The sequence below is a fragment of the Hoplias malabaricus genome, chromosome 3 (genome assembly GCF_029633855.1).
Source record: "Hoplias malabaricus isolate fHopMal1 chromosome 3, fHopMal1.hap1, whole genome shotgun sequence".
Lineage (NCBI taxonomy): Eukaryota > Metazoa > Chordata > Actinopteri > Characiformes > Erythrinidae > Hoplias > Hoplias malabaricus.
Genome location: NC_089802.1, coordinates 29,530,701 through 29,556,784, shown reverse-complemented (window position 1 = coordinate 29,556,784; position 26,084 = coordinate 29,530,701). Strand labels below are relative to the sequence as shown.

General features: G+C 41.1%; 43 non-coding genes across 43 annotated transcripts; all 43 read left to right on the top strand.

Moving 5' to 3' along the window:
- The first annotated feature begins 5,315 nt into the window (after positions 1-5,315).
- Positions 5,316-5,426, top strand: trnal-caa (transfer RNA leucine (anticodon CAA)). The gene is made up of 2 exons: positions 5,316-5,353; positions 5,381-5,426. It is a non-coding gene; the product is annotated as a tRNA-Leu (tRNA).
- Positions 5,427-5,526: 100 nt separating this feature from the next.
- Positions 5,527-5,637, top strand: trnal-uaa (transfer RNA leucine (anticodon UAA)). The gene is made up of 2 exons: positions 5,527-5,564; positions 5,592-5,637. It is a non-coding gene; the product is annotated as a tRNA-Leu (tRNA).
- A 313-nt stretch (positions 5,638-5,950) lies between these two features.
- On the top strand, positions 5,951-6,062 carry trnal-caa (transfer RNA leucine (anticodon CAA)). The gene is made up of 2 exons: positions 5,951-5,988; positions 6,017-6,062. It is a non-coding gene; the product is annotated as a tRNA-Leu (tRNA).
- A 719-nt stretch (positions 6,063-6,781) lies between these two features.
- Positions 6,782-6,893, top strand: trnal-caa (transfer RNA leucine (anticodon CAA)). The gene is made up of 2 exons: positions 6,782-6,819; positions 6,848-6,893. It is a non-coding gene; the product is annotated as a tRNA-Leu (tRNA).
- Positions 6,894-8,255: 1,362 nt separating this feature from the next.
- Positions 8,256-8,366, top strand: trnal-caa (transfer RNA leucine (anticodon CAA)). Its single transcript has 2 exons — positions 8,256-8,293; positions 8,321-8,366. It is a non-coding gene; the product is annotated as a tRNA-Leu (tRNA).
- A 100-nt stretch (positions 8,367-8,466) lies between these two features.
- trnal-caa (transfer RNA leucine (anticodon CAA)) lies at positions 8,467-8,577 on the top strand. The gene is made up of 2 exons: positions 8,467-8,504; positions 8,532-8,577. It is a non-coding gene; the product is annotated as a tRNA-Leu (tRNA).
- Positions 8,578-8,886: 309 nt separating this feature from the next.
- On the top strand, positions 8,887-8,997 carry trnal-caa (transfer RNA leucine (anticodon CAA)). Its single transcript has 2 exons — positions 8,887-8,924; positions 8,952-8,997. It is a non-coding gene; the product is annotated as a tRNA-Leu (tRNA).
- Positions 8,998-9,517: 520 nt separating this feature from the next.
- trnal-caa (transfer RNA leucine (anticodon CAA)) lies at positions 9,518-9,628 on the top strand. Its single transcript has 2 exons — positions 9,518-9,555; positions 9,583-9,628. It is a non-coding gene; the product is annotated as a tRNA-Leu (tRNA).
- A 521-nt stretch (positions 9,629-10,149) lies between these two features.
- Positions 10,150-10,260, top strand: trnal-caa (transfer RNA leucine (anticodon CAA)). The gene is made up of 2 exons: positions 10,150-10,187; positions 10,215-10,260. It is a non-coding gene; the product is annotated as a tRNA-Leu (tRNA).
- A 100-nt stretch (positions 10,261-10,360) lies between these two features.
- On the top strand, positions 10,361-10,471 carry trnal-caa (transfer RNA leucine (anticodon CAA)). Its single transcript has 2 exons — positions 10,361-10,398; positions 10,426-10,471. It is a non-coding gene; the product is annotated as a tRNA-Leu (tRNA).
- A 100-nt stretch (positions 10,472-10,571) lies between these two features.
- trnal-caa (transfer RNA leucine (anticodon CAA)) lies at positions 10,572-10,682 on the top strand. The gene is made up of 2 exons: positions 10,572-10,609; positions 10,637-10,682. It is a non-coding gene; the product is annotated as a tRNA-Leu (tRNA).
- Positions 10,683-10,782: 100 nt separating this feature from the next.
- Positions 10,783-10,893, top strand: trnal-caa (transfer RNA leucine (anticodon CAA)). Its single transcript has 2 exons — positions 10,783-10,820; positions 10,848-10,893. It is a non-coding gene; the product is annotated as a tRNA-Leu (tRNA).
- Positions 10,894-11,413: 520 nt separating this feature from the next.
- Positions 11,414-11,524, top strand: trnal-caa (transfer RNA leucine (anticodon CAA)). Its single transcript has 2 exons — positions 11,414-11,451; positions 11,479-11,524. It is a non-coding gene; the product is annotated as a tRNA-Leu (tRNA).
- A 520-nt stretch (positions 11,525-12,044) lies between these two features.
- On the top strand, positions 12,045-12,155 carry trnal-caa (transfer RNA leucine (anticodon CAA)). The gene is made up of 2 exons: positions 12,045-12,082; positions 12,110-12,155. It is a non-coding gene; the product is annotated as a tRNA-Leu (tRNA).
- Positions 12,156-12,466: 311 nt separating this feature from the next.
- On the top strand, positions 12,467-12,577 carry trnal-caa (transfer RNA leucine (anticodon CAA)). Its single transcript has 2 exons — positions 12,467-12,504; positions 12,532-12,577. It is a non-coding gene; the product is annotated as a tRNA-Leu (tRNA).
- A 521-nt stretch (positions 12,578-13,098) lies between these two features.
- trnal-caa (transfer RNA leucine (anticodon CAA)) lies at positions 13,099-13,209 on the top strand. The gene is made up of 2 exons: positions 13,099-13,136; positions 13,164-13,209. It is a non-coding gene; the product is annotated as a tRNA-Leu (tRNA).
- Positions 13,210-13,309: 100 nt separating this feature from the next.
- Positions 13,310-13,420, top strand: trnal-caa (transfer RNA leucine (anticodon CAA)). The gene is made up of 2 exons: positions 13,310-13,347; positions 13,375-13,420. It is a non-coding gene; the product is annotated as a tRNA-Leu (tRNA).
- A 100-nt stretch (positions 13,421-13,520) lies between these two features.
- On the top strand, positions 13,521-13,631 carry trnal-caa (transfer RNA leucine (anticodon CAA)). The gene is made up of 2 exons: positions 13,521-13,558; positions 13,586-13,631. It is a non-coding gene; the product is annotated as a tRNA-Leu (tRNA).
- A 100-nt stretch (positions 13,632-13,731) lies between these two features.
- trnal-caa (transfer RNA leucine (anticodon CAA)) lies at positions 13,732-13,842 on the top strand. The gene is made up of 2 exons: positions 13,732-13,769; positions 13,797-13,842. It is a non-coding gene; the product is annotated as a tRNA-Leu (tRNA).
- Positions 13,843-14,362: 520 nt separating this feature from the next.
- trnal-caa (transfer RNA leucine (anticodon CAA)) lies at positions 14,363-14,473 on the top strand. Its single transcript has 2 exons — positions 14,363-14,400; positions 14,428-14,473. It is a non-coding gene; the product is annotated as a tRNA-Leu (tRNA).
- Positions 14,474-14,993: 520 nt separating this feature from the next.
- Positions 14,994-15,104, top strand: trnal-caa (transfer RNA leucine (anticodon CAA)). Its single transcript has 2 exons — positions 14,994-15,031; positions 15,059-15,104. It is a non-coding gene; the product is annotated as a tRNA-Leu (tRNA).
- A 311-nt stretch (positions 15,105-15,415) lies between these two features.
- trnal-caa (transfer RNA leucine (anticodon CAA)) lies at positions 15,416-15,526 on the top strand. The gene is made up of 2 exons: positions 15,416-15,453; positions 15,481-15,526. It is a non-coding gene; the product is annotated as a tRNA-Leu (tRNA).
- A 100-nt stretch (positions 15,527-15,626) lies between these two features.
- On the top strand, positions 15,627-15,737 carry trnal-caa (transfer RNA leucine (anticodon CAA)). Its single transcript has 2 exons — positions 15,627-15,664; positions 15,692-15,737. It is a non-coding gene; the product is annotated as a tRNA-Leu (tRNA).
- A 312-nt stretch (positions 15,738-16,049) lies between these two features.
- Positions 16,050-16,160, top strand: trnal-caa (transfer RNA leucine (anticodon CAA)). Its single transcript has 2 exons — positions 16,050-16,087; positions 16,115-16,160. It is a non-coding gene; the product is annotated as a tRNA-Leu (tRNA).
- A 312-nt stretch (positions 16,161-16,472) lies between these two features.
- Positions 16,473-16,583, top strand: trnal-caa (transfer RNA leucine (anticodon CAA)). The gene is made up of 2 exons: positions 16,473-16,510; positions 16,538-16,583. It is a non-coding gene; the product is annotated as a tRNA-Leu (tRNA).
- Positions 16,584-16,683: 100 nt separating this feature from the next.
- Positions 16,684-16,794, top strand: trnal-uaa (transfer RNA leucine (anticodon UAA)). Its single transcript has 2 exons — positions 16,684-16,721; positions 16,749-16,794. It is a non-coding gene; the product is annotated as a tRNA-Leu (tRNA).
- Positions 16,795-17,316: 522 nt separating this feature from the next.
- Positions 17,317-17,427, top strand: trnal-caa (transfer RNA leucine (anticodon CAA)). Its single transcript has 2 exons — positions 17,317-17,354; positions 17,382-17,427. It is a non-coding gene; the product is annotated as a tRNA-Leu (tRNA).
- A 100-nt stretch (positions 17,428-17,527) lies between these two features.
- Positions 17,528-17,638, top strand: trnal-caa (transfer RNA leucine (anticodon CAA)). Its single transcript has 2 exons — positions 17,528-17,565; positions 17,593-17,638. It is a non-coding gene; the product is annotated as a tRNA-Leu (tRNA).
- A 521-nt stretch (positions 17,639-18,159) lies between these two features.
- trnal-caa (transfer RNA leucine (anticodon CAA)) lies at positions 18,160-18,270 on the top strand. Its single transcript has 2 exons — positions 18,160-18,197; positions 18,225-18,270. It is a non-coding gene; the product is annotated as a tRNA-Leu (tRNA).
- Positions 18,271-18,370: 100 nt separating this feature from the next.
- Positions 18,371-18,481, top strand: trnal-caa (transfer RNA leucine (anticodon CAA)). The gene is made up of 2 exons: positions 18,371-18,408; positions 18,436-18,481. It is a non-coding gene; the product is annotated as a tRNA-Leu (tRNA).
- A 100-nt stretch (positions 18,482-18,581) lies between these two features.
- On the top strand, positions 18,582-18,692 carry trnal-caa (transfer RNA leucine (anticodon CAA)). The gene is made up of 2 exons: positions 18,582-18,619; positions 18,647-18,692. It is a non-coding gene; the product is annotated as a tRNA-Leu (tRNA).
- A 1,361-nt stretch (positions 18,693-20,053) lies between these two features.
- On the top strand, positions 20,054-20,164 carry trnal-caa (transfer RNA leucine (anticodon CAA)). Its single transcript has 2 exons — positions 20,054-20,091; positions 20,119-20,164. It is a non-coding gene; the product is annotated as a tRNA-Leu (tRNA).
- A 100-nt stretch (positions 20,165-20,264) lies between these two features.
- On the top strand, positions 20,265-20,375 carry trnal-caa (transfer RNA leucine (anticodon CAA)). Its single transcript has 2 exons — positions 20,265-20,302; positions 20,330-20,375. It is a non-coding gene; the product is annotated as a tRNA-Leu (tRNA).
- Positions 20,376-20,475: 100 nt separating this feature from the next.
- trnal-caa (transfer RNA leucine (anticodon CAA)) lies at positions 20,476-20,586 on the top strand. Its single transcript has 2 exons — positions 20,476-20,513; positions 20,541-20,586. It is a non-coding gene; the product is annotated as a tRNA-Leu (tRNA).
- Positions 20,587-21,947: 1,361 nt separating this feature from the next.
- trnal-caa (transfer RNA leucine (anticodon CAA)) lies at positions 21,948-22,058 on the top strand. Its single transcript has 2 exons — positions 21,948-21,985; positions 22,013-22,058. It is a non-coding gene; the product is annotated as a tRNA-Leu (tRNA).
- Positions 22,059-22,158: 100 nt separating this feature from the next.
- On the top strand, positions 22,159-22,269 carry trnal-caa (transfer RNA leucine (anticodon CAA)). The gene is made up of 2 exons: positions 22,159-22,196; positions 22,224-22,269. It is a non-coding gene; the product is annotated as a tRNA-Leu (tRNA).
- A 100-nt stretch (positions 22,270-22,369) lies between these two features.
- Positions 22,370-22,480, top strand: trnal-caa (transfer RNA leucine (anticodon CAA)). The gene is made up of 2 exons: positions 22,370-22,407; positions 22,435-22,480. It is a non-coding gene; the product is annotated as a tRNA-Leu (tRNA).
- Positions 22,481-23,841: 1,361 nt separating this feature from the next.
- Positions 23,842-23,952, top strand: trnal-caa (transfer RNA leucine (anticodon CAA)). Its single transcript has 2 exons — positions 23,842-23,879; positions 23,907-23,952. It is a non-coding gene; the product is annotated as a tRNA-Leu (tRNA).
- Positions 23,953-24,052: 100 nt separating this feature from the next.
- trnal-caa (transfer RNA leucine (anticodon CAA)) lies at positions 24,053-24,163 on the top strand. Its single transcript has 2 exons — positions 24,053-24,090; positions 24,118-24,163. It is a non-coding gene; the product is annotated as a tRNA-Leu (tRNA).
- A 100-nt stretch (positions 24,164-24,263) lies between these two features.
- On the top strand, positions 24,264-24,374 carry trnal-caa (transfer RNA leucine (anticodon CAA)). The gene is made up of 2 exons: positions 24,264-24,301; positions 24,329-24,374. It is a non-coding gene; the product is annotated as a tRNA-Leu (tRNA).
- A 941-nt stretch (positions 24,375-25,315) lies between these two features.
- On the top strand, positions 25,316-25,426 carry trnal-caa (transfer RNA leucine (anticodon CAA)). The gene is made up of 2 exons: positions 25,316-25,353; positions 25,381-25,426. It is a non-coding gene; the product is annotated as a tRNA-Leu (tRNA).
- Positions 25,427-25,526: 100 nt separating this feature from the next.
- trnal-caa (transfer RNA leucine (anticodon CAA)) lies at positions 25,527-25,637 on the top strand. Its single transcript has 2 exons — positions 25,527-25,564; positions 25,592-25,637. It is a non-coding gene; the product is annotated as a tRNA-Leu (tRNA).
- A 100-nt stretch (positions 25,638-25,737) lies between these two features.
- On the top strand, positions 25,738-25,848 carry trnal-caa (transfer RNA leucine (anticodon CAA)). Its single transcript has 2 exons — positions 25,738-25,775; positions 25,803-25,848. It is a non-coding gene; the product is annotated as a tRNA-Leu (tRNA).
- Positions 25,849-26,084: the final 236 nt, after the last annotated feature.

Sequence of the window (26,084 nt, the reverse complement as noted above, 5' to 3'; positions counted from 1 at the left end):
AATCCTCATTGGCTGGAATGTCAGCTGAAACTTATGACGTTTGTTTCTTTTAGTTCTAAAACAGAATTCTCAGTTATCTCTCTTAAAGACTATGTGTGTACAGTAATAATATTATGATCTCTTGTAGAGAGAGTTTATTTACTTTATTATTTTAAATTTGATTTAGTTTGTTTCATGAGATCTTCCAGAGCTCATGTGGGCTGCAGGTGGCTACAGTCCATGTTGAGGGCTCTTTTATACCCTTCCCTTCCAATGTCTACTCTTGCTAACCACCAAGGCAAGGCGTAGTTCATCTCAAACAAGCCTAAATACACAGCAAAGTGTGTGTCTGTCTGAGCTCTAATAATCTGCCCAAATTCCAGATTCAGAAAACACGGGATAGAACTGATTGTTCTGATTCTTCTCTACGTCAAGTGCAGAAACTCTCTATAATCTCCAGAGTCTCTTCAATCACAGTGCTGGACTCGTGTTAATAATACTGAGAATGACTGTGTAGATAGTATGAGCAGCTCATTATCATTTAACGGAACAGGCGCTGAAATTGGCTGTTCTAAACAGGACTGTTTTGGAGTTTGATCCTTGTGGTGTTTTGACCAAAGCAGGTCACAGACGTTTCATTGAGACCTAGAACTGGCTTTACTTGTGGAAAAGGAGTGTATTATGTCCACTTTAAAAGCTGAGTCAGCAACCTCTATTCAAACAAACAAATATGTTGGATATTTTCGTCAACCACAGTAGGAGACTGACATTGTAAACATGCATGACTCCATTCCTCCTGCAGTCCGATCATACCTGTTTCACATTAGACACTTTACAAAGGGCAGGGAAATGCTGAGTGTAAATGACTAAAGCCATACTAGCTTGAGCTTGGCACCATAGGCATGGTGACCTTAAGATCAGGTGTGTCTACTCCAGAGTATTGCATTACAATTCATGCTTTTCTATAAAGATTACATAAAGTGAATCTGCATAACTGAACCTCTTTTCACTCAGTGATAGTGACAGCCATGTTGCAGTCATAGCATGCAGAGAGAGACAAAATTTTCAAAGAGGTGCTGAGAGAATATTTACCAACAGAAACCACATTATTAAGTTCTTGTGGCCAGAGAGAGAAGCATGTAAGAAGATGCTGCAAAAAACATGGCTTTAATTCTTCTGCAATATGAGTTGTTATTGTTTCCCCAGATATATTTTTAACACCCCTGTGAAAATGTTTTGGTGGGAATGAAATATGTTTTCATTACTGCTCTTGTAGTTTGTCTCTTGTCCTGAGCTTGTGGATAGTTCTGCCATTTTGCAGCAACTTTTTTCAGTTTTTGTAGGAGGAGCTACATGTAGTGTGTGTGATTATCAACCATCAGATTTTTGGTTGGTGTAACATAGTTGAAGAAAACACTGTCCTCCACCTGACAGACTGGGGTTCGGCTTTTAGCTTGGACAGAAACATCATGATATACCAATAATGATCTTGGGCAAGACTGCTGAGGCAATTTGTGCCTACATCAGCCAGAATTAAAAATATTGCTCTGGATCTGCAAATATAAGCCTTAGCAAAGTGAGCTGTCATGTCAAGCATAGGGCAAGAACATATAGATCTTCAGTTGTCGTAAGTAGACTGTATCTATAGCCACTCTCACGCTTGACATCTTATCATGATTCCAGTTCTACATCACAAGGAACTGTGTTGCTAACCAAACATCAGCAATAAATAATCTCTCTCCACGGAGCAATGGAAAAATGTTGAGTGCCATTGTAAGACTACTACACAAGAACAATCATGACCTTCACTGAAAGGAGGAAGCTGGGGCCTGCACCACTCTTCCTGTTGCCCTTTCAGCATAGGCAATGACAGCAGTTTTCCATGGTGCTCTGCAAAATATATCAAACATGTTACAATGAGGGACAGTAAACACGTAAGGTCACCATAAATGCCTTTTTATTTTTAAAGCACTGTACCATAAGTGATATATCACACATGGCAAACTAAGATCATGAGTGTGTGTGTGTGAAACTGTCCACAGGATTGAGCATGATGCCCTGTGATTGACTGACACATTATTCAGGGTGTGTTCCTGCCTTGTTCATAATGATACTGGGTGGGCTCTGGACATACTGGACAAAAAGAAAATGACTGACGATTGAATGATTGAATCAGTTGCAGAGTGACTCAGGTTAAAAAGCCTGTCATGAACCTGAATCTTTTGTCATCAGCTGTCATAACATATCCTATTGTGAAACTAAAGCAGCCTTAACACTTATAGGAATAGTTCTTCATAGAAGATGACATACTTACGATATCCATTATTTTCTATGTTCCTAGCCTTTCACCTGATTGATGATTTATATATTCAGGCTGGTTTTTCTCTCAGAGTATAGAACTAGGGCTACTTGTTGACTACACTGAAAGACATTTCTGGATCTTACAATGAGTAGCTTTGCACTTTTGCCACATCCTCTTTCTGCTGTATAACACCTTCCATTCACACCGTTTATCAAGGGCCTTCAACCATGATAGAGGAAATCAAGACAACCATCTGGGTCTGACTCTTCACAGGGGAATGTCTCTCTCACTCTCTCTCTCTCTAACTATCCATGTATCTATATAGGTATCTATCTTGTACGCTCTAACTTTCTCTCTGTCTCACTATCACTTTCTCTCCATCTGTCTCTTTCAATAAACCAACATCTCAACAATTTACCTCTCACTCTATGTCACTGTCAACATTTACTAATACACTAGTCTCCTTTTCTCTCTTTGTATTTTACATACACTCATATTTTAAAATCCAGGGATCATACAAAACAGGTATTGCATGGTACAGAATATAATAATTGAGTGTGAATAGTGGTCAAGTATCAAACCTAATAATAAGATTCCTGCTTGCATATGTGCATTTCAACATTAAGAGTCAGTAAGTCAGTCTGTAAAGGAAAGTGCCTATTCTAGTCCAGCCCGGTAGGCAGTTTCGCAAAAAAAAAAAATGTCAGAAAATTTCTTATCGGTCTAAAACTCAAGGTTGTTTGCCTTCCTTAAGACAGAGGTTTCTGGTCTCCAAATGGAAATGTGGGTTCAAATTCCACGTCTGACAGACAATTTTATGCAGGCAACACATTTCATTCAAATACAACTAAGCAAGATATTGAAGCTGATTTGCACTAATAACCTGAAAATTAGAATATTTAAAAAGTCAGAAGGGTTTAATTATTTGAGTCAGAATGGCTAAGCGGTCTTATGGCACCAGACACAAAGTTGTGAACTTTACCTAAGGCAGAGATTTCTGCTCTCTGCATGGAGGTGTGGGTTCAAATCCGACTTCTGACAAATGGTTTTACACAGGCAACACATTTCATTCAAATATAAAGGACCAAGAAATTAAAGTTGATTTGCACGAATAACCTGAAGATTAGGACATTTAAACAGTCAGAGTGGCTCAGTGGGCTAAGGCACCAAACTCAAGGTCGTGAACCTTACCGAAAACAGAGATTTCTGTTCCCAGAATGTAGGCGTGGGTTCAAATCACGCTTCTGACAGATGATTTAACACAGGCAACACATTTCATTCAAATATAACTGACCAAGATATCAAAGTTGATTTGAACTAATAACCTGAAGATTACAGAATCTAAACAGTCGGAATGACTGAGTGGTCTGTGACTCAAGATTGTGAACTTTATCTAACACAGAGGTTTCTGGTCTCTGAATAGAGGTGTAGGTTCAAATTCCACTTCTGACAGACATTTTTCTGCAGGCAACACATTTCATTCAAATATGACTGACCAATATATTAAAGTTGATTTGCACTAATATCCTGAGGAATAGGGTGTTTTGAAAGTCAGAATGGCTGAGCAGTGTAAGGAGCCAGAATCAAGGTTATGAACCTTACCTCAAGCAGAGTTTTCAGGTCTCCGAATGGAGCCCTGTGTTCAAATCCCTCGTCTGACAGAAGGTTTTACGCAGGCAACACATTTAATTCAAAAACAACTAACCAAGATATTGAAGTTGATTTGCACTAATCACCTGAAAATTAGAATAATTAAAAAGTCAGAGGGGTTGATTTCTTTTTGTTAGAACGGCCGAGCGATCTAAGGCGCCAGACTCAAGGTTGTGAACCTTACCTAAGGCAGAGCCTTCTGGTCTCCGAATGGAGGCGTGGGTTCAAATCACGCTTCTGACAGATGACTTAACACAGGCAACACATTTCATTCAAATATAACTGACCAAGATATCAAAGATGATTTGCACTAATAACCTGAAGATTACAGAATCTAAACAGTCATAATGGCAGAGTGGTCTGAGATGCCAGACTCAAGTTTGTGAACTTGATCTAACACAGAGGTATCTGGTCATAGGTTCAAATCCCACTTCTGACAGATATTTTTATGCAGGCAACACATTTCATTCAAATATATCTGACCAAGATATTAAAGTTGATTTGCACTAATAACCTGAAGATTAGGGTGCTTAAAAAAAGTCAGAATGGCCGAGCGCTCTAAGCCGCCAGACTCAAGGTTGTAAACCTTACCTAAGACAGAGGATTCTGGTCTCCGAATGGAGGAGTGGGTTCTAGAACCACTTCTGACAGACATTTTTAAGCAGGCAAGACATAACCATTCAAATATAACTGACTAAGATATTAAAGTTGATTTGCACTAATAACCTGAAGATTAGGGCATTTAAAATATGTCAGAAGGGCCGAGTGGTCTTAGGCGCCAGACTCAAGGTTGTAAACCTTACCTGAGGAAAGAGGTTTCTGGTCTCCAAATGGAGGCGTGGGTTCAAATCCCACTACTGACAGACAATTTTACGCAGGCAAGACATTCCATTCAAATATAACTCACCAACATATTAAAGTTGATTTGCACTAATAACCTGAAGATTAGAGTATCTAAAAAAGTCAGAATGGCCGAGCAGTCTAAGGCGCCATACTTAAGGTTGTAAACCTAACCTAAGGCAGAGGTTTCTGGTCTCCGAATGGAGGTGTGTGTTCAAATCCCACTTCTGACAGCCAATTTTACGCAGGCAAGACATACCATTCAAATATAACTCACCAACATATTAAAGTTGATTTGCACTAATAACCTGAAGATTAGGTAGCTTAAAAAAAGTCACAATGGCCGAGCGGTCTACGGCGCCAGACTCAAGGTTGTAAACCTTACCTAAAGAAGAGGTTTCTGTTCTCCGAATTGAGGCGTGGGTTCAAATCCCACTACTGACAGACAATTTTACGCAGGCAAGACATACCATTCAAATATAACTCACGAAGAGTTTAAAGTTGATTTGCACTAATAACCTGAAGATTAGGGTGCTTAAAAAAAGTCAGAATGGCCGAGCTGTCTAAGGCGCCAGACTCAAGGTTGTAAACCTTACCTAAGGAAGAGGTTTCTGGTCTCCGAAAGGAGGCGTGGGTTCAAATCCCGCTTCTGACAGACGATTTTACGCAGGCAAGACATACCATTCAAATATAACTCACCAACATATTAAAGTTGATTTGCACTAATAACCTGAAGATTAGGTATCTTAAAAAAAGTCAGAATGGCCGAGCGGTCTAAGGCACCAGACTTAAGGTTGTAAACCTTACCTAAGGCAGAGGTTTCTGGTCTCTGAATGGAGGCGTGGTTTCAAGTCCCACTTCTGACAGTAAATTTTACGCAGGCAAGACCTACCATTCAAATATAACTCACCAAGATATTAAAGTTGATTTGCACAAATAACCTGAAGATTAGGTAGCTTAAAAAAAAAGTCAGAATGGCCGAGCGGTCTAAAGCGCCAGACTCAAGTTAGTAAACCTTACGTAAGGCAGAGGTTTCTGGTCTATGAATGGAGGAGTGGGTTCAAATCCTACTTCTGACAGATGATTTTACGCAGACAAGACATTCCATTCAAATATAACTCACCAAGATATTAAAGTTGATTTGCACAAATAACCTGAACATTAGGGAATTTCAAAAAAGTCAGAATGGCCGAGCGGTCTAGGGCGCCAGACTCAAGCTTGTAAACCTTAACCTAAGGAAGAGGTTTCTGGTCTCAGAATGGAGGCGTGGGTTCAAATCCCACTTCTGACAGACAATTTTACGCAGGCAAGACATACCATTCAAATATAACTCACGAAGAGTTTAAAGTTGATTTGCACTAATAACCTGAAGATTAGGTGGCTTAAAAAAAGACAGAATGGCAGAGCGGTCTAAGGCGCCAGACTTAGTTGAAAACCTTACCTAAGGAAGAGGTTTCTGGTCTCCAAATGGAGGCGTGGGTTTAAATCCCACTTCTGCAGGCAAGACATACCATTCAAATATAACTCACGAAGAGTTTAAAGTTGATTTGCACTAATAACATGAAGATTAGGTGGCTTAAAAAACGACAGAATGTCCGAGCGGTCTAAGGCGCCAGACGCAAGGTTGAAAACCTTACCTAAGGAAGAGGTTTCTGGTCTCCGAATGGAGGCGTGGGTTCAAGTCCCACTTCTGACAGAAAATTTTACGCAGGCAAGACATACCATTCAAATATAACTGACCAAGATATTAAAGTTGATTTGCACAAATAACCTGAAGATTAGGTAACTTAAAAAAAAAAGTCAGAATGGCCGAGTGGTCTACAGCGCCACACTTAAGGTAGTAAACCTTACGTAAGGCAGAGGTTTCTGGTATCCGAATGGAGGCGTGGGTTCAAATCCCACTTCTGACAGACAATTTTATGCAGGCAAGACATACCATTCAAATATAACTCACGAAGAGTTTAAAGTTGATTTGCACAAATAACCTGAAAATTAGGTTGCTTAAAAAAAGTCAGAATGGCCGAGCGGTCTTAGGCGCCAGACTCAAAGTTGTAAACCTTACTAAAGGAAAGAGGTTTCTGGTCTCCAAATGGAGGCGTGGGTTCAAATCCCACTTCTGACAGACAATTTTACGCAAGCAAGACATACCATTCAAATATAACTCACCAACATATTAAAGTTGATTTGCACTAATAACCTGAAGATTAGGGTGCTTAAAAAAAGTCAGAATGGCCGAGCGGTCTATGGCGCCAGATTCAAGATTGTAAACCTTCCCTAAAGAAGAGGTTTCTGGTCTATGAATGGAGGCGTGTGTTCAAATCCCACTTCTGACAGACAATTTTACGCAGACAAGACATTCCATTCAAACATAACTCACCAAGATATTAAAGTTGATTTGCACAAATAACCTGAAGATTAGGGTATTTAAAAAAAGTCAGAATGGCCGAGCGGTCTATGGCGCCAGATTCAAGATTGTAAACCTTCCCTAAAGAAGAGGTTTCTGGTCTCCGAATGGAGGCGTGGGTTGAAATTCCACTTCTGACAGAAAATTTTACGCAGGCAAGACATACCATTCAAATATAACTCACCAAGATATTAAAGTTGATTTGCACAAATATCCTGCAGATTAGGTAGCTTAAAAAAAGTCAGAATGGCGGAGCAGTCTTAGGCGCCAGACTCAAGGTTGTAAACCTTACCTAAGGCAGATCTTCTTGGTCTCCGAATTGAGGCGTGGGTTCAAATCCCACTTCTGACAGACAATTTTACGCAGGCAAGACATACCATTCAAATATAACTCAACAAGATATTAAAGTTGGTTTGCACAAATAACCTGAAGATTAGGGTATTTAAAAAAAGTCACAATGGCTGAGCGGTCTTAGGCGCCAGACTCAGTTGAAAACCTTACCTAAGGAAGAGGTTTCTGGTCTCCGAATTGAGGCGTGGGTTCAAATCCCACTTCTGACAGACAATTTTACGCAGGCAAGACATACCATTCAAATATAACTCACCAACATATTAAAGTTGATTTGCACTAATAACCTGAAGATTAGGTGGCTTAAAAAAAGTCAGAATGGCCGAGCGGTCTTAGGCGCCAGACTCAAGGTTGTAAACCTTACCTAAGGAAGAGGTTTCTGGTCTCCGAATTGAGGCGTGTGTTCAAATCCCACTTCTGACAGATAATTTTACGCAGGCAAGACATACCATTCAAATATAACTCACCAAGATATTAAAGTTGGTTTGCACTAATAACCTGAAGATTAGGTAGCTTAAAAAAAGTCACAATGGCTGAGCGGTCTTAGCCGCCAGACTCAGTTGAAAACCTTACCTAAGGAAGAGGTTTCTTGTCTCCGAATTGAGGCGTGGGTTCAAATCCCACTTCTGACAGACAATTTTACGCAGGCAAGACATACCATTCAAATATAACTCACCAAGATATTAAAGTTGATTTGCACTAATAACCTGAAGATTAGGTAGCTTAAAAAAAGTCAGAATGGCCGAGCGGTCTTAGGCGCCAGACTCAAGGTTGTAAACCTTACCTAAGGAAGAGGTTTCTGGTCTCCGAATGGAGGCGTGGGTTCAAATCCCACTTCTGACAGATAATTTTACGCAGAAAAGACATACCATTCAAATATAACTCACCAAGATATTAAAGTTGATTTGCACAAATATACTGAAGATTAGGTAGCTTAAAAAAAGTCAGAATGGCCGAGCGGTCTTAGGCGCCAGACTCAAGGTTGTAAACCTTACCTAAGGCAGATGGTTTTGGTCTCCGAATTGAGGCGTGGGTTCAAATCCCACTTCTGACAGACAATTTTACGCAGGCAAGACATTCCATTCAAATATAACTCACCAAGATATCAAAGTTGGTTTGCACTAATAACCTGAAGATTAGGTAGCTTAAAAAAAGTCACAATGGCTGAGCGGTCTTAGGCGCCAGACTCAGTTGAAAACCTTACCTAAGGAAGAGGTTTCTGGTCTCCGAATTGAGGCGTGGGTTCAAATCCCACTTCTGACAGACAATTTTACGCAGGCAAGACATACCATTCAAATATAACTCACCAACATATTAAAGTTGGTTTGCACAAATAACCTGAAGATTAGGGTATTTAAAAAAAGTCAGAATGGCCGAGCGGTCTAAGGCGCCAGACGCAAGGTTGTACACCTTACCTAAGGAAGAGGTTTCTGGTCTCCGAATGGAGGCGTGGGTTCAAATCCCACTTCTGACAGACAATTTTACGCAGGCAAGACATACCATTCAAATATAACTCACCAACATATTAAAGTTGATTTGCACTAATAACCTGAAGATTAGGTAGCTTAAAAAAAGTCAGAATGGCCGAGCGGTCTTAGGCGCCAGACTCAAGGTTGTAAACCTTACCTAAGGAAGAGGTTTCTGGTCTCCGAATTGAGGCGTGTGTTCAAATCCCACTTCTGACAGATAATTTTACGCAGGCAAGACATACCATTCAAATATAACTCACCAAGATATTAAAGTTGGTTTGCACTAATAACCTGAAGATTAGGTAGCTTAAAAAAAGTCACAATGGCTGAGCGGTCTTAGGCGCCAGACTCAGTTGAAAACCTTACCTAAGGAAGAGGTTTCTGGTCTCCGAATTGAGGCGTGGGTTCAAATCCCACTTCTGACAGACAATTTTACGCAGGCAAGACATACCATTCAAATATAACTCACCAACATATTAAAGTTGATTTGCACTAATAACCTGAAGATTAGGTGGCTTAAAAAAAGTCAGAATGGCCGAGCGGTCTAAGGCGCCAGACTCAAGGTTGTTAACCTTACCTAAGGAAGAGGTTTCTGGTCTCCGAATGGAGGCGTGGGTTCAAATCCCACTTCTGACAGACAATTTTACGCAGGCAAGACATACCATTCAAATATAACTCACCAACATATTAAAGTTGATTTGCACTAATAACCTGAAGATTAGGTAGCTTAAAAAAAGTCAGAATGGCCGAGCGGTCTTAGGCGCCAGACTCAAGGTTGTAAACCTTACCTAAGGAAGAGGTTTCTGGTCTCCGAATTGAGGCGTGTGTTCAAATCCCACTTCTGACAGATAATTTTACGCAGGCAAGACATACCATTCAAATATAACTCACCAAAATATTAAAGTTGGTTTGCACTAATAACCTGAAGATTAGGTAGCTTAAAAAAAGTCACAATGGCTGAGCGGTCTTAGGCGCCAGACTCAGTTGAAAACCTTACCTAAGGAAGAGGTTTCTGGTCTCCGAATTGAGGCGTGGGTTCAAATCCCACTTCTGACAGACAATTTTACGCAGGCAAGACATACCATTCAAATATAACTCACCAACATATTAAAGTTGATTTGCACTAATAACCTGAAGATTAGGTGGCTTAAAAAAAAGTCAGAATGGCCGAGCGGTCTAAGGCGCCAGACTCAAGGTTTTTAACCTTACCTAAGGAAGAGGTTTCTGGTCTCCGAATGGAGGCGTGGGTTCAAATCCCACTTCTGACAGACAATTTTACGCAGGCAAGACATACCATTCAAATATAACTCACCAACATATTTAGTTGATTTGCACTAATAACCTGAAGATCAGGGTATTTAAAAAAAAGTCAGAATGGCCGAGCGGTCTAAGGTGCCAGACTCAAGGTTGTTAACCTTACCTAAGGAAGAGGTTTCTGGTCTCCGAATGGAGGCGTGGGTTCAAATCCCACTTCTGACAGATAATTTTACGCAGGAAAGACATACCATTCAAATATAACTGAACAAGATATTAAAGTTGGTTTGCACAAATAACCTGAAGATTAGGGTATTTAAAAAAAGTCAGAATGGCCGAGCGGTCTAAGGCGCCAGACTCAAGGTTGTACACCTTACCTAAGGAAGAGGTTTCTGGTCTCCGAATGGAGGCGTGGGTTCAAATCCCACTTCTGACAGATAATTTTACGCAGGAAAGACATACCATTCAAATATAACTGAACAAGATATTAAAGTTGGTTTGCACAAATAACCTGAAGATTAGGGTATTTAAAAAAAGTCAGAATGGCCGAGCGGTCTAAGGCGCCAGACTCAAGGTTGTACACCTTACCTAAGGAAGAGGTTTCTGGTCTCCGAATGGAGGCGTGGGTTCAAATCCCACTTCTGACAGACAATTTTACGCAGGCAAGACATACCATTCAAATATAACTCACCAACATATTAAAGTTGATTTGCACTAATAACCTGAAGATTAGGTAGCTTAAAAAAAGTCAGAATGGCCGAGCGGTCTTAGGCGCCAGACTCAAGGTTGTAAACCTTACCTAAGGAAGAGGTTTCTGGTCTCCGAATTGAGGCGTGTGTTCAAATCCCACTTCTGACAGATAATTTTACGCAGGCAAGACATACCATTCAAATATAACTCACCAAGATATTAAAGTTGGTTTGCACTAATAACCTGAAGATTAGGTAGCTTAAAAAAAGTCACAATGGCTGAGCGGTCTTAGGCGCCAGACTCAGTTGAAAACCTTACCTAAGGAAGAGGTTTCTGGTCTCCGAATTGAGGCGTGGGTTCAAATCCCACTTCTGACAGACAATTTTACGCAGGCAAGACATACCATTCAAATATAACTCACCAACATATTAAAGTTGGTTTGCACAAATAACCTGAAGATTAGGGTATTTAAAAAAAGTCAGAATGGCCGAGCGGTCTAAGGCGCCAGACGCAAGGTTGTACACCTTACCTAAGGAAGAGGTTTCTGGTCTCCGAATGGAGGCGTGGGTTCAAATCCCACTTCTGACAGACAATTTTACGCAGGCAAGACATACCATTCAAATATAACTCACCAACATATTAAAGTTGATTTGCACTAATAACCTGAAGATTAGGTAGCTTAGAAAAAGTCAGAATGGCCGAGCGGTCTTAGGCGCCAGACTCAAGGTTGTAAACCTTACCTAAGGAAGAGGTTTCTGGTCTCCGAATTGAGGCGTGTGTTCAAATCCCACTTCTGACAGATAATTTTACGCAGGCAAGACATACCATTCAAATATAACTCACCAAGATATTAAAGTTGGTTTGCACTAATAACCTGAAGATTAGGTAGCTTAAAAAAAGTCACAATGGCTGAGCGGTCTTAGGCGCCAGACTCAGTTGAAAACCTTACCTAAGGAAGAGGTTTCTGGTCTCCGAATTGAGGCGTGGGTTCAAATCCCACTTCTGACAGACAATTTTACGCAGGCAAGACATACCATTCAAATATAACTCACCAACATATTAAAGTTGATTTGCACTAATAACCTGAAGATTAGGTGGCTTAAAAAAAGTCAGAATGGCCGAGCGGTCTATGGCGCCAGATTCAAGGTTGTAAACCTTACCTAAAGAAGAGGTTTCTGGTCTCCGAATGGAGGCCTGGGTTCAAATCCCACTTCTGACAGAAAATTTTACGCAGGCAAGACATACCATTCAAAAATAACTCACCAAGATATTAAAGTTGATTTGCACAAATATCCTGCAGATTAGGTAGCTTAAAAAAAGTCAGAATGGCGGAGCGGTCTTAGGCGCCAGACTCAAGGTTGTAAACCTTACCTAAGGCAGATGTTCTTGGTCTCCGAATGGAGGCGTGGGTTCAAATCCCACTTCTGACAGACAATTTTACGCAGGCAAGACATACCATTCAAATATAACTCACCAACATATTTAGTTGATTTGCACTAATAACCTGAAGATCAGGGTATTTAAAAAAAAGTCAGAATGGCCGAGCGGTCTAAGGCGCCAGACTCAAGGTTGTACACCTTACCTAAGGAAGAGGTTTCTGGTCTCCGAATGGAGGCGTGGGTTCAAATCCCACTTCTGACAGACAATTTTACGCAGGCAAGACATACCATTCAAATATAACTCACCAACATATTAAAGTTGATTTGCACTAATAACCTGAAGATTAGGTAGCTTAAAAAAAGTCAGAATGGCCGAGCGGTCTTAGGCGCCAGACTCAAGGTTGTAAACCTTACCTAAGGAAGAGGTTTCTGGTCTCCGAATTGAGGCGTGTGTTCAAATCCCACTTCTGACAGATAATTTTACGCAGGCAAGACATACCATTCAAATATAACTCACCAAAATATTAAAGTTGGTTTGCACTAATAACCTGAAGATTAGGTAGCTTAAAAAAAGTCACAATGGCTGAGCGGTCTTAGGCGCCAGACTCAGTTGAAAACCTTACCTAAGGAAGAGGTTTCTGGTCTCCGAATTGAGGCGTGGATTCAAATCCCACTTCTGACAGACAATTTTACGCAGGCAAGACATACCATTCAAATATAACTCACCAACATATTAAAGTTGATTTGCACTAATAACCTGAAGATTAGGTGGCTTTAAAAAAAGTCAGAATGGCCGAGCGGTCTAAGGCGCCAGACTCAAGGTTGTTAACCTTACCTAAGGAAGAGGTTTCTGGTCTCCGAATGGAGGCGTGGGTTCAAATCCCACTTCTGACAGACAATTTTACGCAGGCAAGACATACCATTCAAATATAACTCACCAACATATTTAGTTGATTTGCACTCATAACCTGAAGATCAGGGTATTTAAAAAAAAGTCAGAATGGCCGAGCGGTCTAAGGTGCCAGACTCAAGGTTGTTAACCTTACCTAAGGAAGAGGTTTCTGGTCTCCGAATGGAGGCGTGGGTTCAAATCCCACTTCTGACAGATAATTTTACGCAGGAAAGACATACCATTCAAATATAACTGAACAAGATATTAAAGTTGGTTTGCACAAATAACCTGAAGATTAGGGTATTTAAAAAAAGTCAGAATGGCCGAGCGGTCTAAGGCGCCAGACTCAAGGTTGTACACCTTACCTAAGGAAGAGGTTTCTGGTCTCCGAATGGAGGCGTGGGTTCAAATCCCACTTCTGACAGATAATTTTACGCAGGAAAGACATACCATTCAAATATAACTGAACAAGATATTAAAGTTGGTTTGCACAAATAACCTGAAGATTAGGGTATTTAAAAAAAGTCAGAATGGCCGAGCGGTCTAAGGCGCCAGACTCAAGGTTGTACACCTTACCTAAGGAAGAGGTTTCTGGTCTCCGAATGGAGGCGTGGGTTCAAATCCCACTTCTGACAGACAATTTTACGCAGGCAAGACATACCATTCAAATATAACTCACCAACATATTAAAGTTGATTTGCACTAATAACCTGAAGATTAGGTAGCTTAGAAAAAGTCAGAATGGCCGAGCGGTCTTAGGCGCCAGACTCAAGGTTGTAAACCTTACCTAAGGAAGAGGTTTCTGGTCTCCAAATTGAGGCGTGTGTTCAAATCCCACTTCTGACAGATAATTTTACGCAGGCAAGACATACCATTCAAATATAACTCACCAAGATATTAAAGTTGGTTTGCACTAATAACCTGAAGATTAGGTATCTTAAAAAAAGTCACAATGGCTGAGCGGTCTTAGGCGCCAGACTCAGTTGAAAACCTTACCTAAGGAAGAGGTTTCTGGTCTCCGAATTGAGGCGTGGGTTCAAATCCCACTTCTGACAGACAATTTTACGCAGGCAAGACATACCATTCAAATATAACTCACCAACATATTAAAGTTGATTTGCACTAATAACCTGAAGATTAGGTGGCTTAAAAAAAGTCAGAATGGCCGAGCGGTCTATGGCGCCAGATTCAAGGTTGTAAACCTTACCTAAAGAAGAGGTTTCTGGTCTCCGAATGGAGGCGTGGGTTCAAATCCCACTTCTGACAGAAAATTTTACGCAGGCAAGACATACCATTCAAATATAACTCACCAAGATATTAAAGTTGATTTGCACAAATATCCTGCAGATTAGGTAGCTTAAAAAAAGTCAGAATGGCGGAGCGGTCTTAGGCGCCAGACTCAAGGCTGTAAACCTTACCTAAGGCAGATGTTCTTGGTCTCCGAATTGAGGCGTGGGTTCAAATCCCACTTCTGACAGATAATTTTACGCAGGCAAGACATACCATTCAAATATAACTCACCAAGATATTAAAGTTGGTTTGCACTAATAACCTGAAGATTAGGTAGCTTAAAAAAAGTCACAATGGCTGAGCGGTCTTAGGCGCCAGACTCAGTTGAAAACCTTACCTAAGGAAGAGGTTTCTGGTCTCCGAATTGAGGCGTGGGTTCAAATCCCACTTCTGACAGACAATTTTACGCAGGCAAGACATACCATTCAAACATAACTCACCAACATATTAAAGTTGATTTGCACTAATAACCTGAAGATTAGGTGGCTTAAAAAAAGTCAGAATGGCCGAGCGGTCTATGGCGCCAGATTCAAGGTTGTAAACCTTACCTAAAGAAGAGGTTTCTGGTCTCCGAATGGAGGCGTGGGTTCAAATCCCACTTCTGACAGAAAATTTTACGCAGGCAAGACATACCATTCAAATATAACTCACCAAGATATTAAAGTTGATTTGCACAAATATCCTGCAGATTAGGTAGCTTAAAAAAAGTCAGAATGGCGGAGCGGTCTTAGGCGCCAGACTCAAGGCTGTAAACCTTACCTAAGGCAGATGTTCTTGGTCTCCGAATTGAGGCGTGGGTTCAAATCCCACTTCTGACAGACAATTTTACGCAGGCAAGACATACCATTCAAATATAACTCACCAAGATATTAAAGTTGGTTTGCACTAATAACCTGTAGATCAGGGCATTTTAAAAAAGTCAGAATGGCCGAGCGGTCTAAGGCGCCAGACTCAAGGTTGTAAACCTTACCTAAGGAAGAGGCTTCTGGTCTCCGAATGGAGGCGTGGGTTCAAATCCCACTTCTGACAGACAATTTTACGCAGGCAAGACATACCATTCAAATATAACTCACCAACATATTTAGTTGATTTGCACTAATAACCTGAAGATCAGGGTATTTAAAAAAAAGTCAGAATGGCCGAGCGGTCTAAGGAGCCAGACTCAAGGTTGTTAACCTTACCTAAGGAAGAGGTTTCTGGTCTCCGAATGGAGGCGTGGGTTCAAATCCCACTTCTGACAGACAATTTTACGCAGGCAAGACATACCATTCAAATATAACTCACCAACATATTAAAGTTGATTTGCACTAATAACCTGAAGATTAGGTAGCTTAAAAAAAGTCAGAATGGCCGAGCGGTCTTAGGCACCAGACTCAAGGTTGTAAACCTTACCTAAGGAAGAGGTTTCTGGTCTCCGAATTGAGGCGTGTGTTCAAATCCCACTTCTGACAGATAATTTTACGCAGGCAAGACATACCATTCAAATATAACTCACCAACATATTAAAGTTGATTTGCACTAATAACCTGAAGATTAGGTGGCTTAAAAAAAAGTCAGAATGGCCGAGCGGTCTAAGGCGCCAGACTCAAGGTTGTTAACCTTACCTAAGGAAGAGGTTTCTGGTCTCCGAATGGAGGCGTGGGTTCAAATCCCACTTCTGACAGACAATTTTACGCAGGCAAGACATACCATTCAAATATAACTCACCAACATATTTAGTTGATTTGCACTAATAACCTGAAGATCAGGGTATTTAAAAAAAAGTCAGAATGGCCGAGCGGTCTAAGGCGCCAGACTCAAGGTTGTAAACCTTACCTAAGGAAGAGGTTTCTGGTCTCCGAATTGAGGCGTGTGTTCAAATCCCACTTCTGACAGATAATTTTACGCAGGCAAGACATACCATTCAAATATAACTCACCAACATATTAAAGTTGATTTGCACTAATAACCTGAAGATTAGGTGGCTTAAAAAAAAGTCAGAATGGCCGAGCGGTCTAAGGCGCCAGACTCAAGGTTGTTAACCTTACCTAAGGAAGAGGTTTCTGGTCTCCGAATGGAGGCGTGGGTTCAAATCCCACTTCTGACAGACAATTTTACGCAGGCAAGACATACCATTCAAATATAACTCACCAACATATTTAGTTGATTTGCACTAATAACCTGAAGATCAGGGTATTTAAAAAAAAGTCAGAATGGCCGAGCGGTCTAAGGCGCCAGACTTAAGGTTGTTAACCTTACCTAAGGAAGAGGTTTCTGGTCTCCGAATGGAGGCGTGGGTTCAAATCCCACTTCTGACAGATAATTTTACGCAGGAAAGACATACCATTCAAATATAACTGAACAAGATATTAAAGTTGGTTTGCACAAATAACCTGAAGATTAGGGTATTTAAAAAAAGTCAGAATGGCCGAGCGGTCTAAGGCGCCAGACTCAAGGTTGTACACCTTACCTAAGGAAGAGGTTTCTGGTCTCCGAATAGAGGCTTGGGTTCAAATCCCACTTCTGACAGACAATTTTACGCAGGCAAGACATACCATTCAAATATAACTCACCAACATATTAAAGTTGATTTGCACTAATAACCTGAAGATTAGGTAGCTTAAAAAAAGTCAGAATGGCCGAGCGGTCTTAGGCGCCAGACTCAAGGTTGTAAACCTTACCTAAGGCAGATGTTCTTGGTCTCCGAATTGAGGCGTGGGTTCAAATCCCACTTCTGACAGACAATTTTACGCAGGCAAGACATACCATTCAAATATAACTCACCAAGATATTAAAGTTGGTTTGCACTAATAACCTGTAGATCAGGGCATTTTAAAAAAGTCAGAATGGCCGAGCGGTCTAAGGCGCCAGACTCAAGGTTGTAAACCTTACCTAAGGAAGAGGCTTCTGGTCTCCGAATGGAGGCGTGGGTTCAAATCCCACTTCTGACAGACAATTTTACGCAGGCAAGACATACCATTCAAATATAACTCACCAACATATTTGGTTGATTTGCACTAATAACCTGAAGATCAGGGTATTTAAAAAAAAGTCAGAATGGCCGAGCGGTCTAAGGCGCCAGACTCAAGGTTGTTAACCTTACCTAAGGAAGAGGTTTCTGGTCTCCGAATGGAGGCGTGGGTTCAAATCCCACTTCTGACAGACAATTTTACGCAGGCAAGACATACCATTCAAATATAACTCACCAACATATTAAAGTTGATTTGCACTAATAACCTGAAGATTAGGTAGCTTAAAAAAAGTCAGAATGGCCGAGCGGTCTTAGGCGCCAGACTCAAGGTTGTAAACCTTACCTAAGGAAGAGGTTTCTGGTCTCCGATTTGAGGCGTGTGTTCAAATCCCATTTCTGACAGATAATTTTACGCAGGCAAGACATACCATTCAAATATAACTCACCAAGATATTAAAGTTGGTTTGCACTAATAACCTGAAGATTAGGTAGCTTAAAAAAAGTCACAATGGCTGAGCGGTCTTAGGCGCCAGACTCAGTTGAAAACCTTACCTAAGGAAGAGGTTTCTGGTCTCCGAATTGAGGCGTGGGTTCAAATCCCACTTCTGACAGACAATTTTACGCAGGCAAGACATACCATTCAAATATAACTAACCAACATATTAAAGTTGATTTGCACTAATAACCTGAAGATTAGGTGGCTTAAAAAAAAGTCAGAATGGCCGAGAGGTCTAAGGCGCCAGACTCAAGGTTGTTAACCTTACCTAAGGAAGAGGTTTCTGGTCTCCGAATGGAGGCGTGGGTTCAAATCCCACTTCTGACAGACAATTTTACGCAGGCAAGACATACCATTCAAATATAACTCACCAAGATATTAAAGTTGGTTTGCACTAATAACCTGTAGATCAGGGCATTTTAAAAAAGTCAGAATGGCCGAGCGGTCTAAGGCGCCAGACTCAAGGTTGTAAACCTTACCTAAGGAAGAGGCTTCTGGTCTCCGAATGGAGGCGTGGGTTCAAATCCCACTTCTGACAGACAATTTTACGCAGGCAAGACATACCATTCAAATATAACTCACCAACATATTTAGTTGATTTGCACTAATAACCTGAAGATCAGGGTATTTAAAAAAAAGTCAGAATGGCCGAGCGGTCTAAGGCGCCAGACTCAAGGTTGTTAACCTTACCTAAGGAAGAGGTTTCTGGTCTCCGAATGGAGGCGTGGGTTCAAATCCCACTTCTGACAGACAATTTTACGCAGGCAAGACATACCATTCAAATATAACTCACCAACATATTAAAGTTGATTTGCACTAATAACCTGAAGATTAGGTAGCTTAAAAAAAGTCAGAATGGCCGAGCGGTCTTAGGCGCCAGACTCAAGGTTGTAAACCTTACCTAAGGAAGAGGTTTCTGGTCTCCGAATTGAGGCGTGTGTTCAAATCCCATTTCTGACAGATAATTTTACGCAGGCAAGACATACCATTCAAATATAACTCACCAAGATATTAAAGTTGGTTTGCACTAATAACCTGAAGATTAGGTAGCTTAAAAAAAGTCACAATGGCTGAGCGGTCTTAGGCGCCAGACTCAGTTGAAAACCTTACCTAAGGAAGAGGTTTCTGGTCTCCGAATTGAGGCGTGGGTTCAAATCCCACTTCTGACAGACAATTTTACGCAGGCAAGACATACCATTCAAATATAACTAACCAACATATTAAAGTTGATTTGCACTAATAACCTGAAGATTAGGTAGCTTAAAAAAAGTCAGAATGGCCGAGCGGTCTTAGGCGCCAGACTCAAGGTTGTAAACCTTACCTAAGGAAGAGGTTTCTGGTCTCCGATTTGAGGCGTGTGTTCAAATCCCATTTCTGACAGATAATTTTACGCAGGCAAGACATACCATTCAAATATAACTCACCAAGATATTAAAGTTGGTTTGCACTAATAACCTGAAGATTAGGTAGCTTAAAAAAAGTCACAATGGCTGAGCGGTCTTAGGCGCCAGACTCAGTTGAAAACCTTACCTAAGGAAGAGGTTTCTGGTCTCCGAATTGAGGCGTGGGTTCAAATCCCACTTCTGACAGACAATTTTACGCAGGCAAGACATACCATTCAAATATAACTCACCAACATATTAAAGTTGATTTGCACTAATAACCTGAAGATTAGGTAGCTTAAAAAAAGTCAGAATGGCCGAGCGGTCTTAGGCGCCAGACTCAAGGTTGTAAACCTTACCTAAGGAAGAGGTTTCTGGTCTCCGATTTGAGGCGTGTGTTCAAATCCCATTTCTGACAGATAATTTTACGCAGGCAAGACATACCATTCAAATATAACTCACCAAGATATTAAAGTTGGTTTGCACTAATAACCTGAAGATTAGGTAGCTTAAAAAAAGTCACAATGGCTGAGCGGTCTTAGGCGCCAGACTCAGTTGAAAACCTTACCTAAGGAAGAGGTTTCTGGTCTCCGAATTGAGGCGTGGGTTCAAATCCCACTTCTGACAGACAATTTTACGCAGGCAAGACATACCATTCAAATATAACTAACCAACATATTAAAGTTGATTTGCACTAATAACCTGAAGATTAGGTGGCTTAAAAAAAAGTCAGAATGGCCGAGAGGTCTAAGGCGCCAGACTCAAGGTTGTTAACCTTACCTAAGGAAGAGGTTTCTGGTCTCCGAATGGAGGCGTGGGTTCAAATCCCACTTCTGACAGACAATTTTACGCAGGCAAGACATACCATTCAAATATAACTCACCAAGATATTAAAGTTGGTTTGCACTAATAACCTGTAGATCAGGGCATTTTAAAAAAGTCAGAATGGCCGAGCGGTCTAAGGCGCCAGACTCAAGGTTGTAAACCTTACCTAAGGAAGAGGCTTCTGGTCTCCGAATGGAGGCGTGGGTTCAAATCCCACTTCTGACAGACAATTTTACGCAGGCAAGACATACCATTCAAATATAACTCACCAACATATTTAGTTGATTTGCACTAATAACCTGAAGATCAGGGTATTTAAAAAAAAGTCAGAATGGCCGAGCGGTCTAAGGCGCCAGACTCAAGGTTGTTAACCTTACCTAAGGAAGAGGTTTCTGGTCTCCGAATGGAGGCGTGGGTTCAAATCCCACTTCTGACAGACAATTTTACGCAGGCAAGACATACCATTCAAATATAACTCACCAACATATTAAAGTTGATTTGCACTAATAACCTGAAGATTAGGTAGCTTAAAAAAAGTCAGAATGGCCGAGCGGTCTTAGGCGCCAGACTCAAGGTTGTAAACCTTACCTAAGGAAGAGGTTTCTGGTCTCCGAATTGAGGCGTGTGTTCAAATCCCATTTCTGACAGATAATTTTACGCAGGCAAGACATACCATTCAAATATAACTCACCAAGATATTAAAGTTGGTTTGCACTAATAACCTGAAGATTAGGTAGCTTAAAAAAAGTCACAATGGCTGAGCGGTCTTAGGCGCCAGACTCAGTTGAAAACCTTACCTAAGGAAGAGGTTTCTGGTCTCCGAATTGAGGCGTGGGTTCAAATCCCACTTCTGACAGACAATTTTACGCAGGCAAGACATACCATTCAAATATAACTAACCAACATATTAAAGTTGATTTGCACTAATAACCTGAAGATTAGGTAGCTTAAAAAAAGTCAGAATGGCCGAGCGGTCTTAGGCGCCAGACTCAAGGTTGTAAACCTTACCTAAGGAAGAGGTTTCTGGTCTCCGATTTGAGGCGTGTGTTCAAATCCCATTTCTGACAGATAATTTTACGCAGGCAAGACATACCATTCAAATATAACTCACCAAGATATTAAAGTTGGTTTGCACTAATAACCTGAAGATTAGGTAGCTTAAAAAAAGTCACAATGGCTGAGCGGTCTTAGGCGCCAGACTCAGTTGAAAACCTTACCTAAGGAAGAGGTTTCTGGTCTCCGAATTGAGGCGTGGGTTCAAATCCCACTTCTGACAGACAATTTTACGCAGGCAAGACATACCATTCAAATATAACTCACCAACATATTAAAGTTGATTTGCACTAATAACCTGAAGATTAGGTAGCTTAAAAAACGTCAGAATGGCCGAGCGGTCTTAGGCGCCAGACTCAAGGTTGTAAACCTTACCTAAGGAAGAGGTTTCTGGTCTCCGATTTGAGGCGTGTGTTCAAATCCCATTTCTGACAGATAATTTTACGCAGGCAAGACATACCATTCAAATATAACTCACCAAGATATTAAAGTTGGTTTGCACTAATAACCTGAAGATTAGGTAGCTTAAAAAAAGTCACAATGGCTGAGCGGTCTTAGGCGCCAGACTCAGTTGAAAACCTTACCTAAGGAAGAGGTTTCTGGTCTCCGAATTGAGGCGTGGGTTCAAATCCCACTTCTGACAGACAATTTTACGCAGGCAAGACATACCATTCAAATATAACTAACCAACATATTAAAGTTGATTTGCACTAATAACCTGAAGATTAGGTGGCTTAAAAAAAAGTCAGAATGGCCGAGAGGTCTAAGGCGCCAGACTCAAGGTTGTTAACCTTACCTAAGGAAGAGGTTTCTGGTCTCCGAATGGAGGCGTGGGTTCAAATCCCACTTCTGACAGACAATTTTACGCAGGCAAGACATACCATTCAAATATAACTCACCAAGATATTAAAGTTGGTTTGCACTAATAACCTGTAGATCAGGGCATTTTAAAAAAGTCAGAATGGCCGAGCGGTCTAAGGCGCCAGACTCAAGGTTGTAAACCTTACCTAAGGAAGAGGCTTCTGGTCTCCGAATGGAGGCGTGGGTTCAAATCCCACTTCTGACAGACAATTTTACGCAGGCAAGACATACCATTCAAATATAACTCACCAACATATTTAGTTGATTTGCACTAATAACCTGAAGATCAGGGTATTTAAAAAAAAGTCAGAATGGCCGAGCGGTCTAAGGCGCCAGACTCAAGGTTGTTAACCTTACCTAAGGAAGAGGTTTCTGGTCTCCGAATGGAGGCGTGGGTTCAAATCCCACTTCTGACAGACAATTTTACGCAGGCAAGACATACCATTCAAATATAACTCACCAACATATTAAAGTTGATTTGCACTAATAACCTGAAGATTAGGTAGCTTAAAAAAAGTCAGAATGGCCGAGCGGTCTTAGGCGCCAGACTCAAGGTTGTAAACCTTACCTAAGGAAGAGGTTTCTGGTCTCCGAATTGAGGCGTGTGTTCAAATCCCATTTCTGACAGATAATTTTACGCAGGCAAGACATACCATTCAAATATAACTCACCAAGATATTAAAGTTGGTTTGCACTAATAACCTGAAGATTAGGTAGCTTAAAAAAAGTCACAATGGCTGAGCGGTCTTAGGCGCCAGACTCAGTTGAAAACCTTACCTAAGGAAGAGGTTTCTGGTCTCCGAATTGAGGCGTGGGTTCAAATCCCACTTCTGACAGACAATTTTACGCAGGCAAGACATACCATTCAAATATAACTAACCAACATATTAAAGTTGATTTGCACTAATAACCTGAAGATTAGGTAGCTTAAAAAAAGTCAGAATGGCCGAGCGGTCTTAGGCGCCAGACTCAAGGTTGTAAACCTTACCTAAGGAAGAGGTTTCTGGTCTCCGATTTGAGGCGTGTGTTCAAATCCCATTTCTGACAGATAATTTTACGCAGGCAAGACATACCATTCAAATATAACTCACCAAGATATTAAAGTTGGTTTGCACTAATAACCTGAAGATTAGGTAGCTTAAAAAAAGTCACAATGGCTGAGCGGTCTTAGGCGCCAGACTCAGTTGAAAACCTTACCTAAGGAAGAGGTTTCTGGTCTCCGAATTGAGGCGTGGGTTCAAATCCCACTTCTGACAGACAATTTTACGCAGGCAAGACATACCATTCAAATATAACTCACCAACATATTAAAGTTGATTTGCACTAATAACCTGAAGATTAGGTAGCTTAAAAAACGTCAGAATGGCCGAGCGGTCTTAGGCGCCAGACTCAAGGTTGTAAACCTTACCTAAGGAAGAGGTTTCTGGTCTCCGATTTGAGGCGTGTGTTCAAATCCCATTTCTGACAGATAATTTTACGCAGGCAAGACATACCATTCAAATATAACTCACCAAGATATTAAAGTTGGTTTGCACTAATAACCTGAAGATTAGGTAGCTTAAAAAAAGTCACAATGGCTGAGCGGTCTTAGGCGCCAGACTCAGTTGAAAACCTTACCTAAGGAAGAGGTTTCTGGTCTCCGAATTGAGGCGTGGGTTCAAATCCCACTTCTGACAGACAATTTTACGCAGGCAAGACATACCATTCAAATATAACTAACCAACATATTAAAGTTGATTTGCACTAATAACCTGAAGATTAGGTGGCTTAAAAAAAAGTCAGAATGGCCGAGAGGTCTAAGGCGCCAGACTCAAGGTTGTTAACCTTACCTAAGGAAGAGGTTTCTGGTCTCCGAATGGAGGCGTGGGTTCAAATCCCACTTCTGACAGACAATTTTACGCAGGCAAGACATACCATTCAAATATAACTCACCAAGATATTAAAGTTGGTTTGCACTAATAACCTGTAGATCAGGGCATTTTAAAAAAGTCAGAATGGCCGAGCGGTCTAAGGCGCCAGACTCAAGGTTGTAAACCTTACCTAAGGAAGAGGCTTCTGGTCTCCGAATGGAGGCGTGGGTTCAAATCCCACTTCTGACAGACAATTTTACGCAGGCAAGACATACCATTCAAATATAACTCACCAACATATTTAGTTGATTTGCACTAATAACCTGAAGATCAGGGTATTTAAAAAAAAGTCAGAATGGCCGAGCGGTCTAAGGCGCCAGACTCAAGGTTGTTAACCTTACCTAAGGAAGAGGTTTCTGGTCTCCGAATGGAGGCGTGGGTTCAAATCCCACTTCTGACAGACAATTTTACGCAGGCAAGACATACCATTCAAATATAACTCACCAACATATTAAAGTTGATTTGCACTAATAACCTGAAGATTAGGTAGCTTAAAAAAAGTCAGAATGGCCGAGCGGTCTTAGGCGCCAGACTCAAGGTTGTAAACCTTACCTAAGGAAGAGGTTTCTGGTCTCCGAATTGAGGCGTGTGTTCAAATCCCATTTCTGACAGATAATTTTACGCAGGCAAGACATACCATTCAAATATAACTCACCAAGATATTAAAGTTGGTTTGCACTAATAACCTGAAGATTAGGTAGCTTAAAAAAAGTCACAATGGCTGAGCGGTCTTAGGCGCCAGACTCAGTTGAAAACCTTACCTAAGGAAGAGGTTTCTGGTCTCCGAATTGAGGCGTGGGTTCAAATCCCACTTCTGACAGACAATTTTACGCAGGCAAGACATACCATTCAAATATAACTAACCAACATATTAAAGTTGATTTGCACTAATAACCTGAAGATTAGGTAGCTTAAAAAAAGTCAGAATGGCCGAGCGGTCTTAGGCGCCAGACTCAAGGTTGTAAACCTTACCTAAGGAAGAGGTTTCTGGTCTCCGATTTGAGGCGTGTGTTCAAATCCCATTTCTGACAGATAATTTTACGCAGGCAAGACATACCATTCAAATATAACTCACCAAGATATTAAAGTTGGTTTGCACTAATAACCTGAAGATTAGGTAGCTTAAAAAAAGTCACAATGGCTGAGCGGTCTTAGGCGCCAGACTCAGTTGAAAACCTTACCTAAGGAAGAGGTTTCTGGTCTCCGAATTGAGGCGTGGGTTCAAATCCCACTTCTGACAGACAATTTTACGCAGGCAAGACATACCATTCAAATATAACTAACCAACATATTAAAGTTGATTTGCACTAATAACCTGAAGATTAGGTGGCTTAAAAAAAAGTCAGAATGGCCGAGAGGTCTAAGGCGCCAGACTCAAGGTTGTTAACCTTACCTAAGGAAGAGGTTTCTGGTCTCCGAATGGAGGCGTGGGTTCAAATCCCACTTCTGACAGACAATTTTACGCAGGCAAGACATACCATTCAAATATAACTCACCAAGATATTAAAGTTGGTTTGCACTAATAACCTGTAGATCAGGGCATTTTAAAAAAGTCAGAATGGCCGAGCGGTCTAAGGCGCCAGACTCAAGGTTGTAAACCTTACCTAAGGAAGAGGCTTCTGGTCTCCGAATGGAGGCGTGGGTTCAAATCCCACTTCTGACAGACAATTTTACGCAGGCAAGACATACCATTCAAATATAACTCACCAACATATTTAGTTGATTTGCACTAATAACCTGAAGATCAGGGTATTTAAAAAAAAGTCAGAATGGCCGAGCGGTCTAAGGCGCCAGACTCAAGGTTGTTAACCTTACCTAAGGAAGAGGTTTCTGGTCTCCGAATGGAGGCGTGGGTTCAAATCCCACTTCTGACAGACAATTTTACGCAGGCAAGACATACCATTCAAATATAACTCACCAACATATTAAAGTTGATTTGCACTAATAACCTGAAGATTAGGTAGCTTAAAAAAAGTCAGAATGGCCGAGCGGTCTTAGGCGCCAGACTCAAGGTTGTAAACCTTACCTAAGGAAGAGGTTTCTGGTCTCCGAATTGAGGCGTGTGTTCAAATCCCATTTCTGACAGATAATTTTACGCAGGCAAGACATA